Below are 10098 nucleotides of genomic sequence, written 5' to 3' on the forward strand. Positions count from 1 at the left end.
ACTGTTTGTGAAACCACAGTCAGCCAGCAGTTTCTGTCTGTGAAACCCAAACTGCTACAAAATCCTAAGAGAATTGGATCTCTAAAGCTTGAGTATTATATATCAGCGGATCTTCTATCCCCTGTGTTTAATTCTTCCAAATAGATTCCTCTACAGGACATCAGAAGCACCTAAGCCCTATAGGTAGGAAATTGAACAAGTCTGTGGTGATGTGCTAAGTTGCTTCAGTCGTGTCCAGCTCTGTGTTACCCTGGTGGCTCAGACAGTAAAGAATCCACCTGTAATGTGGGAGACCTGGCTTCAATCCCTGGGTTGGGAAGATCCCCTGGAGAAGGGCATGGTGACCCACTCTAGTGTTCTTGCCTGGATAATCCCCAATGACAGAGGAGCCCGGCAGGCTACAGTCCACGGGGTTACAAAGAGTTGGACACGACGGAGCAACTAAGCACAGCACATGGTCTATAGCCCACCAGGCTCCTCTTTCCATGCGATACTCCAGGCATGAATACTGGAGTGAGTTGCCATTTCTTTCTTCAAGGGATCTTCCCAACCGAGGAATCGAACCCATTTCTCTTATGTCCCCTGCATTGGCAGGAGGGTTCTTTACCATTAGCTCGAAGCTTACCAATGTCATTTAACACCTTTCCTCTTGCAACCCCTTTACATGGGCTTGAACAAAAGGGTGTGAAACTCAGTTTGGGGGTTGCTTAAACTACTGTAATTATTTTCCAGTTTTATTGCATTGTGCCTAAGTGCACAGCCTGCATGATTTCTGCTGTTTAAAATACATTCGTGTTTTCTTTAAGACCTAGTAAAATAAGCTTTTTAATTATGGTGTAACTAATTAGAAGGAAAATGTTCTCTGTAAGGTATAAAGTTCAACATATTTTTATTAAATTAACTTTATTAATTATATTATCCAAATTAGATATATCCTCTTATTTTTATGTTTTATTTGATACAGTTGCATTAACATCTCTAAAAAGCTATTAAATTAATGTGTCTGTCAAAGAGTTTCTGACTCTTTCTGCTTTATAAATACCAACACAGTTATTTGGCATATAAGTTTCATAGTTGTTATTTTTTGCTCTGCATAATGCTTTTTGTCTTGAATTCTGCATTGCCTGAAATTGTCACCTTTGCCTGAAATTAATATTACTTTCCTTTTATTTGCATTTGCAAACAAATATAAATTTTGGTCCATTTTTAATTTTTAAGATTCAGTGTCTTTTTGACTCTCACAAGCAATATATAGGTATATGTTATAATCTAATCAGAGAGTTCAGTTCAGTTCATTTGCTCAGTTGTGTCTGACTCTTTTTCACCACATGAACTGCAGCACACCAGGCTTCCCTGTCCATCACCAACTCCTGGAACTTGCTCAAACTCATGTCCAAGTCAGTGATGCCATCCAGCCATCTTGTCCTCTGTTGTCCCCTTCTCCTCCTGCCCTCAATCTTTCCCAGTATCAGGGTCTTTTCCAATGACAGTTCTTTGCATCAGGAGGCCAAAGTATTGGAGCTTCAGCTTCAGCATCAGGCCTTCCAATGCACATTCAGGACTGATTCCCTTTAGGATTGATTGGTTTGATCTTGCAGTTCAAGGGACTCTCAAGAGTCTCCTCTAACACCACAGTTCATATTTCTATTTTACTAAGAAGTTATAACAATTTTTGTTTATTTGTATAACTAATGTCTCATTGCTTTTATGCCATTTTGGGTATTCTTGTTTTTCCTTTAAAGACATATGTAGTCTATGCATTTTTGTGTTTATTCCATTTAGTCATTATAAATTTTTTTCAATCTATATAGTAAATGTTTACACAGAGATCTTCAAGTTACTTTTTTCTAAATATAACATGGATGGCATATTAATCATAATATTCATGCCTTTCTGTTGCTTTCATTCATAAATAAATATTGGCTATTTGAACCAAATCTTTTTCTCACCAAATATTTTAGACATGGTTCTGTAGCCTTTCAGCATTCAATTTAGTTAAAAACACTGAGACTAGCCTGATTTTTCCTTCCATTATAAGTAAACTAATTAAATGACTAGATATTTGTAGGATATATTTAAATTCTTATGATTCATAAATACATCTCCATGCGAATTTCTTTCTATTTTTTGTCCCTGCAAGATTCTGGACTTCCAAACTGCACAATCAGATCTTTTATTGACTTATGAACATTTTCTTCAATTATGTCTGATCATTGCTTGATTCCAGTTATACTAATCTTTCTCTTGTGTATCCATAATTTTTAGGTTTGATCATTTTTCTGTTTAATCATGTCTTTTCATTTGTTTTCTGCTTCTTCTCTACATTCTGGGAAATTTTTTATGTTTGTTTTCTGCATTACCAATTCAGTATTTTAGTGTCAATTCTGTTCCCAGAAAGGATTTTTGATTCTGCTATTCTAGTTCTCTTACAGTTTCTTTTAAAATTTGTTTCTTATTTCAACCATTTTCCTATTATTTTTCTATAGTTGATTTCATTTCTGCTACTGCTCCTATCTTGTAGAAGTTACATCCACTTGTAGTCTCATAGATATAATTTTCTGTTGGTTTCAGTAGTAAATCATTTCACAGTTAGCATTCTCCTATGGGCTTTCCTAGTAGCTCAGTGGTAAAGAATCCACCTGCCAATGCAGGAGATGCAGGTTTGATCCCTGGGTTGGGAAGATCCCCTGGAGGAGGAAATGGCAACCCACCCCAGTATTCTTGCCTGGGAAATTGCATAGACAGAGTGGCCTACAGTCCATAGGGTTGCAAAGAGTTGGATATGACTGATTACACACATACACACACTCTTCTCCTGAGTCTTCAGGGTGGTGTTTCTCTTGCTCTGCCATGTTTTTAGCAGACCTCTATTAAGTTGTTTCTATTTACTCATCCCCAAAATGAGCAGAGATCTAGCCTGACCCAGTTCTTGCCAAAAGACAGATTTTGGTTGTCCTCATTGTCCCCTGTGCATTGCTCACATAGCATTCTGAGAGTTGGATTGTGTGGTTGTGCATCGCTCTCAATCCAATTTATTTTGTAATTGGAGGATAATTGCTTTACAATATTGTGTTGGTTTCTGCCACACAACAATGTGAATCAGTCATATATATATATAACTATATAACTATGCATATAGTCATAACTATATATAGTCAAATATATAGTAATAACTATAATAGTCATATATATAGTCATATATATATTTATAACTATATATACTCATATCTATAGTTATAGCTATATATAGTCATATATAGTCATATATAGTCATAACTATATATCAGTTCAGTCGCTCAGTCGTGTCCGACTCTTTGCAATGCACTGGGGACAATGAGGACAACCAAAATCTGTCTTTTGGCAAGTCATATATATACTCATATCTATAGTTATAGCTATATATAGTCATATACATATATATATATAGTCACAACTATATATCAGTTCAGTTCAGTTCAGTCGCTCAGTCATGTCCGACTCTTTGCGACCCCATGAATCGCAGCATGCCAGGTCTCCCTGTCCATCACCAACTCCCGGAGTTCACTGAGACTCACGTCCATCGAGTCAGTGATGCCATCCAGCCATCTCATCCTCTGTCATCCCCTTCTCCTCCTGCCCCCAATCCCTCCCAGCATCAGAGTCTTTTCCAATGAGTCAACTCTTCGCATGAGGTGGCCAAAGTACTGGAGTTTCAGCTTTAGCATCATTCCTTCCAAAGAAATCTCAGGGCTGATCTCCTTCAGAATGGACTGGTTGGATCTCCTTGCAGTCCAAGGGACTCTCAAGAGTCTTCTTCAACATCACAGTTCAAAAGCATCAATTAGTCATAACTATATATAGTCATAAGTATATATAGTCAATATATAGGCTCAAGAGGCTATATATATAATCATATATATAGTCATACTATAGTTATGACTATATATAGTTATAGTTATGACTATATACATGACTCTCTCTCTCTTCTCTCTCTCTCTCTCTATTCAGTTCAGTTCAGTTCAGCCCTCAGTCGTGTCTGACTCTGTGCAACCCCATGAACCGCAGCACACCAGGCCTCCCTGTCCATCACCAACTCCCAGAGTCTACCTAAACCCATGTCCATCAAGTCGGTGATGCCATCCAGCCATCTCATCTTCTGTCGTCCCCTTCTCCTCCTGCCCTCAATCTTTCCCAGCATCAGGGTCTTTTCAAATGAGTCAGCTCTTCGCATCAGGTGGCCAAAGTATTGGGGTTCAACTTCAACATCAGTCCTTCCAATGAACACTCAGGACTGATCTCATTAAGGATGGCCTGGGTGGATCTCCTTGCAGTCCAGGGGACTCTCAAGGGTCTTCTCCAACACCCCACAGTTCAAAAGCATCAATTCTTCAGCGCTCAGCCTTCTTTATAGTCCAACTCTCACATCCATACATGACCACTGGAAAAATCATAACCTTGACTAGACGGAATGCTGTCTAGGTTGGTCATAACTTTCCTTCCAAGGAACAAGTGTCTTTTAATTTCATGGCTGAAATCACCATTTGCAGTGATTTTGGAGCCCCCAGAAAAATAAAGTCAGCCACTGTGTCACTGTTTCCCCATCTATTTGCCATGAAGTGATGGGACCAGATGCCATGATCTTCGTTTTCTGAATGTTGAGCTTTAAGCCAACTTTTTCACTCTCCTCTTTTACTTTCATCAAGAGGCTCTTTAATTCTTCTTCACTTTCTGCCATAAGGGTGGTGTCATCTGCATATCTGAGGTTAGTGATATTTCTCCCAGCAATCTTGATTCCAGCTTGTGCTTCATCCAGTCCAGTGTTTCTCATGATGTACTCTGCATATAAGTTAAATAAGCAGCGTGACAAATATACAGTCTTGACGTACTCCTTTTCCTATTTGGAACCAGTCTGTTGTTCCAAGTCCAGTTCTAACTGTTGCTTCCTGGCCTGCATACAGGTTTCTCAAGAGGCAGGTCAGGTGGTCTGGTATGCCCATCTCTCTCTTTCTCTCTCTCTCTCTCTCTCTCTCTCTCTCTCTCTCTCTCTCTATATATATATATATATATATATATATATATATATATATATATATAAAACCTCTTGAGTCTCCCTCCCACCCTGCCCCCATCCCACCCCTCTAGGTCATCACAGAGCACCAGGCTGGGCTCCCTGTGCTATACAGCAACTTCCCACTAGCCATCTATTTTACACATGGTAGTGTGTGAATATATATACACATATATAAATATGTCAGTCTGATTTTCAGTGCCCAAAAGATACTCAGAATTTTAGCTTCAGTGGCCACCAGTCAGATATCACCTTAAGGCAATAATTATACCTGTATTTTGACATACTACCCCTCAGAAACCTCTCTCCCCAACCTGCCCCCAAACAGCAGAGTCAAGCCTAGTCATGTGACTTTTATTCACCTAGTTTGGAATGATATTAAATTGCTTCCAAAAAGTTAACTTACCCTCAAAAGACAAAGTATTGGCAACATGGATTGAATCAAAATGCAATCCATGGACTCACAAAGAGAAGTTCTATCTTTGGCCATGGCCAAGGCCATATTGAAAGAATAAGTTGGAAAAATTCCCATGAAACTACTTTGTAAAGAACTGCTCTCATTTGTATGCTGAAGTTCTACTGTGTTATTAAAAATTCAATCATACTACTTTATAGCCACACCTCTGTAGAGGTGTTTCTTTCTCACTCAGATACTGTTTCATTAACTGCCATTAATCAAGCATCTATATTGATGTTTTTAGACCTAATCTTTACATTCCTCATTCCTTGAGATAAAAATCTTACTTTTCGCAGTTGCCTGATTGTCTCAGGTTGATGTGCTAGTTATTAAGCTATTCTTGCTCAGCTCCAAACTGAGCATTCTATACTTTATGATGCTGAGACTGGGATCTGACAAACCACATTTCTGCCTGACAGCTGTTCCCTTTTAGGCTTCGTTCATACAGAGTGCTAGAAAGAGATGCAAGGCTGAAGGAGGAGAAGGGACATGCTTCTTCCTGTTTGCTTCTTGGCATTTCCACTTAGATTCCTGTTCCTATGAGAGTCATCCCAACCTCATTTCTTAATCCCAGAAGTTGCAGTCTCCTCTTGTACCAGCAGCTGAATCCAGTTTGCAGTTTTTCCAACACTTGCAGAGCCAGTTTCATCATGTACCCCCTCCAGAGATACCAGCATCCTCTCCCTTTAGAGGTCTGGGTCCAGGCCACACGAGGCCTCTTGTTTTAGCACAAACACACCAGTCCCAGTCAACTGGTGTCCCTTCCTCAAGCATCTGTGTCTCAGCCTGATGTGGTCCTTCCTCCAGATCTCTAACTTTGAATAATTTTGACATCTTCTCTCTGTTCCTTCAGTACTAGGGATGGTAGCTGTTTCTTGAAGTTTCTTCAAGTTGCTACCTCCATGATAGTTTAGAGATCTCTTTTTTCCTCTTCAGGTGCACTTATGGGTTGAACTGTGTCCCTTCAAAAGATGTTGAAGTCCTAGTACCTTTACTTGGAAATAAAGTCTTTGCCAATGATCAAGTTAAGAAGAGGTCATTAGGATGAGCCTTCATTCAAAGACTCTTGAGAGTCCCTTGGACTGCAAGGAGATCCAACGAGTCCATTCTAAAGGAGATCAGTCCTGGGTGTTCTTTGGAAGGAATGATGCTGAAGCTGAAACTCCAGTACTTTGGCCACCTCATGCAAAGAGTTGACTCATTGGAAAAGACTCTGATGCTGGGAGGGATTGGGGGCAGGAGGAGAAGAGAACGACAGAGGATGAGATGGCTAGATGGCATCACCGACTCGATGGACATGAGTTTGAGTGAACTCCAGGAGTTGGTGATGGACAGGGAGACCTGGCGTGCTGTGATTCATGGGATCGCAAAGAGTCAGACATGACTGAGTGACTGAACTGAACTGAACTGAACTGAACTAATTCAATATGATCAGTGTCCTTATCAAAAGAGGAAATCAGGACAGAGACAAACATATAAAGGGATGGTGGTAGTTTAGTTGCTAAGTCGTGTCTGACTCTGTGACCCCATGGACTGTAGCCTGCCAGGCTCCTCTGTCCATGGGGATTCTCCATGCTAGAATACTGGAGAGGGTTGCCATTTCCATATAGAGGAAAGATGATGTGAATACACAGGGAGAATACCATCCACAAGCCAATGAAAACCTGAGGAAATCAGAAGAGGTAGCCTCTCCTGAAGCTACTAGGAGAGAGGCATGAAATAGATTCTCCTTCACAGCCCTCAGGACGAAACTCCCTGCCAAAATCTTGATTTCAGACTTCCGGCCTCCAGAACTGTGAGATAAAAAAGTCCTGTTGTTTAAGCCATCCAGTTTGTGGTCTTTTGCTATGGTGGCCCCAGGAAACTAATACAGACAGCAAGTTAATTTTATACCCAGCTGACATTTTTTACATTAAATTCTCCTGTTAAAATAACTGGTGAGCTTTCTGTCTCCTGACTGGACTCTGACTAATACACTTGTGTTTCCCCTAGAAGCAGACCTTGCAAAAAGGACATGAATGTGAGTAGTTTATTTGGGGTGGGGAGGGGGGGCTTCCCCAGTGGCTCAGCAGAAGAGAATCTGCCTGCAATACAGGAGATGCAGGTTCAATCCCTGCATCAGGAAGATCCCCTAAAAGAGGGCATGGCACCCCACTCCACTATTCTTGCCTGGAGAATCCCATGGACAGAAGAGCCTGGTGGCCTACAGTCCAAGGGTCGCAAAAGAGTCAGACACAACTGAGCGATTAGACAATAAAGTTTATTTGGGACCGGTTTATTTTGGAGACAATACCAAGAAGAACTAGCAGGAGAGACAGTAGAAGGAAGGAAGGCAATCCACGGTGAGTTAATGAAGTTACTGCCATGGGCCATAAGGGCTTAACCTTACTGGGGACCTCTTGGTGACTACAGAACTTGTCTTATAATTGTCTCACCCAAGTGGGGGTTGCAGCTGGAGCATTTATCCACCAACTCTGGTCCTTCATTGAGGGCTAGTCCTGGAAACATCAACACTTAGCATCTCCAGTTTTCCTTGTACATAGACCAAGTTTGTTCCTGCAGCCAAAGAAAGGACTCAGGCAGTTGCAGGTGCTTACAAGAAGAAACTGTGGGCATATGTGGGAATGGTGAGGGCAAGAATAAATGTGGGCACCAACAGCATCTGCTACAGTCATTGTTCAGTTTTCAAGCTCTGGTTATTCAAAGCCCCAAAATGCCTTAAGAGGCCACAAGATGATGAAATATGAGCACCTTTTATTCTGCTAAAGAGTGGCAGTGAAGCAGGAGCACTTTTGCCCTTGCAAATCAAGAGCATCAGCCAACCTGCACAACACAATACAGTAAAGCTCCCTTTGCACTTGCTGTCTGATTTCATCTAATGCATAAAGGTAGATTATGAAGATATATTTAAACTACTTTGTTTATCATCCTGATCCCACAGCCTCTTTTTCATGACTTGATAGGACCACTGAATATAAGCACCATAGGAGGTCTTACAGATCAGCCAGACTGCAAATTTTCCAAACAAAAATCAGATTCAGAAACATTTATACCAAAAAAAACTTACAATATGAAAAACAAATGAAAATGGAGTTGCTTTGGTTTATACTTGTGGGAGGCAAGGGAAGAGGAAGTTTTCCATGTTGAGAGCCCGCTCATCTCAATGGCATCCCTGAAGGGAGGTCACAGACTCCCTCAAGCTCATACTGCCCAATTTTAAAAGCAGTGATCAACTTTCTCATGTTGATGGATAGAGGATTTTGATTTTTCTCTCTTAAAGTCTGCAGGATAGTATCCATGTTTATTAACGCTGATGCTAGCTTTCTCTTAAAAATCCTCATAATTTGGATCACAATAATTCAGAGTGTTGACTGGGCATTTACTGGAGTGCTAGTACTGAAAACAAATTCACAAAGCAAATTAATTAGATTAAAATAAAAAGGTGTGATGATCATTGCCACTGAAAATCTATTCCAATCACTTTAGGATAATGAGTTCTTATTTAAAAATGAAAAAGCTGGGGAAATATCTGAGCAGATATTTTCCCTTAGTTTCACCCTTTAGTTTAGGGTGGAACTGAAGAGTGGGTGAGGAGAAAGAACTGGGAGACACAGATATAGGAATCAGTAAAGTGAAAGTGAAGTCGCTAGGTCATGTCTGACTCTTGGAGACCCCGTGGACTGTAGTCTACCAGGCTCCTCTGCCCATGGGATTTTCCAGGCAATAGTACTGCAGTGGGTTGCCATTTCCTTCACCAGGGGATCTTCCCTACCCAAGAATCGAACCCAGGTCTCCCTCATTGTAGACAAACGCTTTACCATCTGAGCCACCAGGAAGTCCAGGAATCAGTAAGTAGTTCTTAAAGAAGGAGTAATTTAAATTTGTATGTGTGGATAAGCTCCCTGCAGGTGTGAAGTACAGAATGAAAAACCACAAGTTGGGGCTAAGAGGCCCATTATTTAATGCATTTATTTAGTGTAGCACAGCCGAGTACTCAAGAAACCAGGTTGAGTTAGTACACTGCCTTTGGTCTTCTGCTCTTGAGTAATGAAGTTCTAATGAACAGTGAGGGTCCAAAGGATTCTAACAAACATAGATGTGGCCACCTGTTGGAATCTTCACTGACCAAAAATAAATAAATAAACAAAAAAAAACTGATTTTTGTGAGGTTCCTTTTGAGAAATCTTTTGTTAAACTTCACTGTTAACGATTGTCCGCTTTTCCCCTTAATTTTCCTGATAGCCAAGATAATGCGTACCAAGCGTAATGAATCACTGGCTCATCTAGAGAGAGGCTCTGTGCATTTAATCTGCATCACTGCTTGTTTTCTTGGTACAGTTATGTTCATAGAATGCTAAGGCTGCTTTCTTACAAGAGCATTTTTGTAGGACCCTCTCAGGATGGCTTGATCTGGACATAATTCTTTAATCTCATAATGTTTTCAGTTTTGTATTTATTGACCATCACAATTTAGGTCATTTGAAAAGGCTTGCAGCAAGCATCCAGGGTAGTTTTCATTATTTAGCAGCTTTTCACAAGAATTCAATATGTTGGAACGCATTCTTCATTGGCACTTCAATATGTAGATCTCTAC

The sequence above is a fragment of the Bos indicus genome, chromosome X, assembly GCF_029378745.1.
Source record: "Bos indicus isolate NIAB-ARS_2022 breed Sahiwal x Tharparkar chromosome X, NIAB-ARS_B.indTharparkar_mat_pri_1.0, whole genome shotgun sequence".
In the NCBI taxonomy this organism is placed as follows: domain Eukaryota; kingdom Metazoa; phylum Chordata; class Mammalia; order Artiodactyla; family Bovidae; genus Bos; species Bos indicus.